The 7,974-nt window shown below is 45.1% G+C and overlaps 1 protein-coding gene across 1 annotated transcript in view; it reads right to left on the minus strand.

The window, feature by feature from the left end:
• The window catches only part of TEX52 (testis expressed 52), a 72,556-nt gene extending 65,374 nt beyond the window's left edge, over nucleotides 1-7,182 (minus strand). Inside the window, exon 1 of the mRNA XM_069628499.1 lies at nucleotides 6,869-7,182. The gene's annotated coding sequence lies outside the window, so the exon portion shown is untranslated. The remainder of the gene's footprint in view (nucleotides 1-6,868) is intronic.
• Between the last annotated feature and the right edge of the window lie 792 nt (nucleotides 7,183-7,974).

A 7,974-nucleotide genomic window follows, 5' to 3' on the forward strand; every position in this document is an offset into this window, starting at 1 on the left:
TTCCACGTTCTCTCTTCCTCTCCCCTGCTGATGTCCCTAGCTGCTCCATGCACTGGCCACCTAGTCACCCACTGAACTCAGGCCCAGGCTCCTGCATGTCCAGTTTCCCTTGCACAGCCTCCAGGCACTAAAGGGTCTGTATCTGCCGCACTACAGTCCCTTCTCACTGCAATTACAAGCCACCCTCTGGCAGCACTTATTGAGTTGCCTGCACTTCATCCCTTCCTCCCCCCTAGCACTTCTCCCCTCCCTCTTCCCCACACTTGCTGAATTTGAATGACACAAGGCCTAGTAAGATCGTTGTTTTGTCGTCCTCCTCCTGTTTCCCCCTTCTTTTCGCGCCTAGAAACATTTTTGTACAAGCACGTTATAAATGACATATATCAATGTCAGAACAGGGTCAAACCACTGAGACGTGGCAGTGATCTAGTTAGAACCTTGCTTCAAAAGAGATTGCGTTGATAGAATGCCTTGAGAGCCTAATGCCATGCGGCAGGAAGAAATGTGTAAAAGAACCTGTAAAATGTGAGTTACTACTGACATGTTGTAAAGCAATTTTTTTATTGGATGTGGACAGTTAAATATTTGCAGGCCTCGTGTTGAGAGTTCTAGAAGGCTGGGCTAAAGAAAATGGGATTATCTCCAAATTCCAAACGGGTTTTAGGAAAGGCCTTTTTACTTCTCTCAACGGTCTGGTCTCAAGCAGTGTACCAGCCGGTTGCTTTGTGATGGAGGGGAAACCACTATTTGGAGCCTGGGTGGATTTAACCCAGGTGTTTGATACCATTAATAGAGATCGACTTTGGGCAAAATTGAAGGGTTGGGGTCCGCCTGACAGCCTGTTGGCAATACTGATTGAATTACATCATAACTCGACTCTTCGGGTGAGACTCTCTAAATCTGGAGATCTATCCAGGAAAATCGAGATAAATCGAGGAGTACTTTAGGGTTGTTTGGTTGCCTGGCTCTCGTATTAGTGCATATCCAACTAAGAGGGCCCTCCTGCATAATTTAGACATTAAGATCTTGAATTTGGGGGCACAGATGATGAAAATACATAATAAATTCTACCGATTTTGTATCGCTCCCTTAATTAAATATCATATAGGAAAGGTAATCCCCTCCTTACTGTTTGGCCTGGAATGCAATTCTTAGAGCTTTGAGATTGAATGGGATAAACTGGAATCCAAACTCTGGAAGAGAGCCCTTAATTTGCCAAACTCGGTCCCTATGGTGGCCATTCATTATGAGTTGAGCCCGACATCCCTTTTGGCTTGGATGGAGTGGAGGTGGGCTTCTGCCTATGGACTTATCCTTGCTCCCCCCCTTCATCCCTCTATGAGGACATGGCCGCCCAGCTCCAAAAAAAAATTACTATTTTTTAATTTGTTAAAGGAAAAATCCACTGAGTTACTAACTAAAATGTATACTGATGTATGCACTTTGGTGCAGAATCCGCTAAAATCTAAAAGATTACATGAAAAAAGGAGACTGGCTTAGAACCATCGACCAAATGAGGACGCTGAAGTTCTCCTCTTTCTTGTCGATGCTGGATAAACCAATATCATTTTTGCATACATCTCTGAGGAGGTCCCCAGATCCTAGTGTTAGGGCGGATTTCCCCAGACTAGCTTTTAGAAGCAACAGAGCACTTTACAGAGGTATACACCAATACAGATATATAATGGGACGCTTTACAGAGGTGTACAACATTACAAATACATAACAGAGCGCTTTTCAGTGGTAAAAACAGAACAAATTTTCAGCAGGGGTAGGATACAGAGAAGGACGCAGGGGGGTCCAGCTGTACCGGGTTGCGGGGAGGAGAGGGGCAGGCATTGTCTAGCGAGTCAGGTGGCACGAGGGGTGATATGATGGCGTAGGAGTTGAGGAGGTGAGACTCCTTGAAGAGGTGGGTCTTGAGTTATTTTCTGAATTGTACGAGTGTGGGGGTGAGTTTGATGCTGACAGGGAGGAGGTTCCATAGTCTTGGGGCATAGGCAGAGAAGGCTTGTTTTCTGGTTGTTTCCTTTTTGCAGCAGCGGAATTCAAGTCTGCATTTGTCCAGGCTTCTGGTGGTGCACTGTCCGCTGGAGATGCAGTTTCTCTGCGAGGTAGCTTGGTGACTTGAGGGCGACTGCCTTATAGATGATGCAGCAAGACTTGAAGGTGATTTGTGCATGCAGTGGAAGCCAGTGAAGGTCGATGAGGGCCGGGGTGATGTGGTCATATCTGCGTAGATCGTTGAAGAGGCATCTAGCAGCATGAATGACACATGTCTTTGAGGAGTGCATTGCCCCCATCCAGGTGGGATAGGACCAGTGCTTAAACGGTGGATCTAAAGCTGCCCGGATGGAGGAAGGGCATGACTTTTCGCACAAGGGAGAGCTAATACCAAGCTGAGTTTTTTTTAGCTAAGTGTGTCTTGAAGAAGAGGTGTTTGTCAATGAGGAACCCGAGGGACTTGACACAGGAGGTGAGCTCAGGTGTGAAGCTCTCAGAGTTCATGGTTGATAGCCAGGTCTTTATGTCTAGGTGTTCAGTGTGGTTGGTGAGGAGCAGGAATTCGGTCTTGGAGGGGTTGAGCTTCAAGTATGAGCTGGACATCCAAGACTGGATAAGCGATAGGCAGGTTTTGAGCCTATGGATGTCCTTATGGAATCGATCTTGAGGTATAGCTTTGTGTCGTCGACGTATTGGTGGATGTGGATATTGTGTGTGTGAACAGCAGGGCTCCCTGCGGCTCCATTTACAGATTTACGATCACTGGGGAGGGGATGGATCCCTGCTGAACTCCACAGTTGAGGGATAGGATTGGCGATCTCGAGGAGTCCATCCGAACAAACTGCTTGCGGTTGGGGATTGGCATACTACTAGCCGCCCATAAAATAGCAATAGCTCGAAAGTGGTGTGATTACCTGGGCGTATGATAGCAGTGCTTGGCAAATGCCTATCTTCTAAAACTGCTTAATTTGTCACTTCTTGTTTTAACAGGACCTCTGTGCAAGGAACAGATATAAATCAAGTGGCTAAAGGCAAACTTGGTTAAGATGTTTTTATTGCATCAGTACCGCATTTACATCTGCATTTTATCCAGTAACTCTAAGAAGATTGCTTACAGATAACACTGGCATGCCTTAGACAGCACAAAATGTGATGGTAGAGGATGGGAATACCCATAGAGATTAGCATGGTCAGTGATTCCGTGAGTACATAAGCTAAAACACCACTCTGTGTGCCCCTCTTCACATGTCATCTCCCTCCTTCCTGTAGTGCAATACAATCATGTTGGCATATAGGTGGTGCTTAAGCACCTCCTAATAGCTAAATCTAACTAGGCAATCTGTTAACCAGCAGCACCACAGCATATTATTAGTCCAGTGTGCATTGGGCTGAAATAAACAAAGTTTCCAAGTGCAGGCGCCACATTCACAGGGAATGGGTGCCACCTTAGACTGAAGAAAAGCTATGAAATTAAAAGCATTTTTCTGGATGAGCTCCCTCATTCTCATCTCAGCGCAAAACCATCTGGCCCCAACTTGACCTGTGTGACTTGAACATTGCCCAATGTCCTTTGTACTAGAGCCGATCACTTTTCAAGACAATGCTTTAATAACATGATTAACCTCTCCAATGGATCGGAATTGAAATCAGGTAGCTAGGTGAGGGTGTGAAATTGAAGCTTATGTCAGAGTGACATTCAGTCTGTAGGCATCATCTCTGTAGAATGACCAGAGAAGTTGGCATTGGATAAACAGTCCTGTGTTTTATAGCACGTCCTGGTGTCCCGACAATCTTTTCAAAATGAAATGTTGCAGTTCAACAAAAAGGCTTAAAAGCGACGAGATCCTCACAAAAGGACGTTCCGGTTTTATGATGCGTGCAGGTCAGGTTACAGAGGTAGGAAGGCCTCTTCTGCGTGGCTTGAAGAGGGGATAGGATCGGGTAGGCTTAGCAAATTGTATTGCTGCGAGAAGGTCCGATTGTTCAGGGGAATACAGAAAAGAAGATCAAGAAACGGAAGACGGACAAGAGAAATAAATCAAGGAAATGTAAAGAGGAAGTGATTAAGAGATGAAGGAATAAGGGGCAAGGAGAAGAAAGATGGGTCAAAGAAGGCAAAGAACTGAAAGACATTGTATAAAAGACGAGAGGAAGAACTATAGGTGAATGTGTAATATAGAGATGATGGAATAGAAATGACGGGAAATGGCTGATAGGCCAAAGGGAGGAATAGAAGTGGAAGGACATGCCCGGCTGGTGGCGAAGTGAAAGGATTGGTGTGATGGGAGACAATGAGCAGACACCAAGACACTATATGATGGGAGAGAGGGTGTGCAGGGGAAATAAAACATAACTGGAGATAGAAAGGCATACTATGGAAATAATGGTTGACATTAGAGAGGAATAAACAGAAGTGTGTAGTAGGAGACAGAAAGCGACAGACAGGGAGAGAAGGGAAGAAAAGAAGGAAATGTATCATGGTAAAGAAAAAAACATAAGTACAATCAAATATATGACAGGCATATATGATTTGGGAGATGAATGTATATGGGTTGAAAGGGAAAAGGGGGAAAACATGAAATGGCAGAAGAAGCCGTATAAGTATAAAATGAAGACTGATACAGGGCAAGGAATAAAAAAGTGAAATACAATGTGTGATGGGAGAGGAAGGAATAGAAGTGAAGGGAAATGTACCATGGAAAGAGGAAGGAAGAGAAGTTAAACATCCCGTAAGAGAGATGAATAACAGTAGTGCGTGAAATTACGTGTATGGCATGAGAAAGGAAGGACTAGAGCTAGAACGCATTCATCACGCGAGGCAGACTAATGTCATGTTTTTTAACTGATTTTACAGAGTAATGACTGAAAGGAAAACAAAATAAGATAGAAAAGAGAAAAAAATACACGGGATACAAAATATATAACGCGAAAAAAGAAGATTGGCAAGTGAACTAAAGGTAACAATGGCAGAGGAAGGGATATAAAATGCATGATGTAGAGGAAAAATGTAAGTGAAAGAAAATGTATAATTGCAGGAAGGAAAATACCATTTGAATAAATTGATGATGGAGACAGAAGATATTAAGCGAAAGAAAATGTAGAATGAAAGTAGGAAAGGTGCAGAAGTGATAAAAAATGTACTATGGGGGAGTATAGAAGTACAAATGATTAAATCTTGGGCGGAAAACGGAAATATGGGAAAATAATAAGAGGACGTAGAAGAATGAGCGGGAGTGAAAAACATGGTTGATTGGATAAATGAATAATATGACAAGGGACGGAATTGGAATAAAATGCACAAGATTTTATGAGTGGTTGCGCTTTTATGGGAAACTGTGTTTTATCGAAATGAATAATGACTTCTTTTGACCTGCACTATTCAAAACGACCCTCTAATGGTTGTGGTAGATAATACACTATTCTAACTTTAACATTTGATATACGTTATGTTATGTTGATTGATACCGTGCACCCATGCCACCCAAGGGCAGTCTCCGGGTGCTCATTTAGCCCGAAGTTTAATATTTTGCTCCAACTTTGGGCTTAGCCATTCTGATCGGACGCACATGTTTTTGGGCATGATTGTTGTCAAGGCCGGCATCAAGGCCGTTCAGCCTTTCAAATGAAATCAGCCACCAAATCTATTTGGGGGAGAGCAGTCACTGACAAAGAAAGATTAATAGCTTGTTTAAGTTGTCATCTAAGGTTCCAGTGCCCTGTTTGTTTACTTTCTTTATTCTGCTGTGCAAAGACCAATAGCCCTGCACCAAGGACATGTTTTATTCTGCTTTCAGCTGTTTGGTGTAGGGCAGGGCAAGTAAATATACATAGATGTTAATGAAGTACAAGGTGGGGTTCATGATGAGAACCTTTAATGATAAAAACAGGGAAATCACCCATGTGGGTATGCCTCGGGAAACATCGCTGTTATAATCTATGCACCACACAGCCACCTCAACGTAGGGTTTCCTAGTTGCGGGCAAGCGGGAAGGGGGGGGGGGCGCAAGCATCATTTTGAAATAAGTCCCCTTGTATATTCAGCTGGCTTCTTATTTAGGGGTACTGCATTCTACCAGCCACCTTGTACCTCTATGTATGGGCCTCGGGTCTACACGGAACGGCGCTCCAGCAAGACAATTGTTGCTAGGTCTTGTTCCGGCCCAATTCCATCCCTGCTGCCCAGGAGGAAATCTCAGCCGAGAGGCCTTCCTTGAACGTGGCCACGGCATTTACTGAGGCTTTGCCAGGTTTTGCTTCTGTTGCTTCCGGTTACCTGGCACATTCTGTATGGCCCCTAGATGTCACTGCTAGCCTAGCCTATTTAGGCGTACCTTATTCCGTTCCCAATCCAGCCTCCTTTCTCCGTATGCATCCATTTCTTAGAAGACAGTGAACGGGCTAGAGGCTGAATGGGCATACCGAAAAACCAAGAACCTGCCGCAAGTTTCTTTACAGCTAGAAAAACAACTCACTTGATCTTCATGTTAATCCAAAGGTTGACGTCCTGTTGTCTAAAGCAGACCTGCCCCAGGGTATCTCTTTTTATCGCATCGCCTGCGCATTGATGAGATAGGAGCGCACATACAAAACTCACAAAGGAAATGAACCAGGAAACCAGTTTTCTGCACCATAAAGCGGGAGTTTCACTGTTTTTTTTGGCGGCGGCTGTGGAAAGAGGGCATGTTTAGGAAGGGAGCCCAGCGGGAGAAGACCGCAGTTAGAAGCAGAGCTGCAAGGAGTATAATTACAACATCCAGACATTTGAAAGTTTGCTGCAAGAGGTACATGGCATACTCGCCTGCAGCTCGACTCCTTCCCCCAACTCAGGCTTGACAAACTGTATTTTAGAAATGCTGCTACTCACGTCTAAAGGCGTCTCAAATAGTCTGAAATGACTGTATCTGCAGATCGGGTGTCTTCGCGATTCTCGCGCACGTGACGCAGAGGTCTTTGCCTCCAGAACTTGGTGGCATGTCCCGGGAAAAAAAGGAAATCGGGCGCGGGATATAACGAAACTATTTATTGCCACAGAAAGGAGGTTGCCATTGGAAGTGAAACAAAGCCAACCTCTGAGCGGTCTCCATGGGGACACGTTCTGCGTGCCCGGGGCGACGGCAGGTCACCCGAAACGCGCTGGTGGAGACGTGCGGGAGGGGTAGAGAGCAAAGGGTAAAGCCTTAACGCAAGTAGCGTAACATTGGCGCGCTGCCTTCTGTTGAGCGTCTGCCCCAAAGACGCACTGCACATCTACATTGTTACATCAATGCGCGTCATAAGTGGTTTAGCCCAGGAAACTCTTGGCTTCAACACTGCAGCCCAAAGGCCCCTTTCAGGGCCGTAACTCAGTGGGGAGGCCGGGCAAGGTGGAGTGATCAGGCCAGTCCACATTTTTGTTTGCACTCACAAATATGATGGACCTCATGATGTAGAGCACATTGCCACTGCACTGAGTACGTCACAGCCGGGTGCATAATTGCCTCTTGTAGGCTAATTACGAGAACCGATGTTGAAGCGTGTACCACCCCACGACTGACCTTTTGAAAACGGGCAACCCCAAACTGAGAATTGGGCTCGCTACACATGTTCTATTAACTGATAAAGATATGAACACACATCTTTGCAGGTCTACACCTTGCACAGCTGTCCATGCTTGGGCACATCATATGTATTCACCTTCTATTTGTAATCAATACCATGTTTAGGAATGTCATTTTGTAGTGAGTTATGCGCGTGCTTCAGAGATCTCAGCTCAACCTGCAGTCACTGCTTTATTTTATTTATTGAACATTTGTATGGCGCCCATATCAAAAAGTGTTTCCGGGTGCCACAAGACAAGGGGAGGGCGGGCATAGAAGAAAATAAAACAGTAACGGTACCACTAGGCCTTGCGACATTCAGATCGTGCAAGTGCAGTAATAGGGAGAGGGGAAGAGGGAGAAGTGCAGGGGGGCAGGGCTGGGCAAGTGCTAG

Source organism: Ambystoma mexicanum, chromosome 12 (genome assembly GCF_040938575.1).
Source record: "Ambystoma mexicanum isolate Mex_15411 chromosome 12, UKY_AmexF1_1, whole genome shotgun sequence".
NCBI lineage: Eukaryota > Metazoa > Chordata > Amphibia > Caudata > Ambystomatidae > Ambystoma > Ambystoma mexicanum.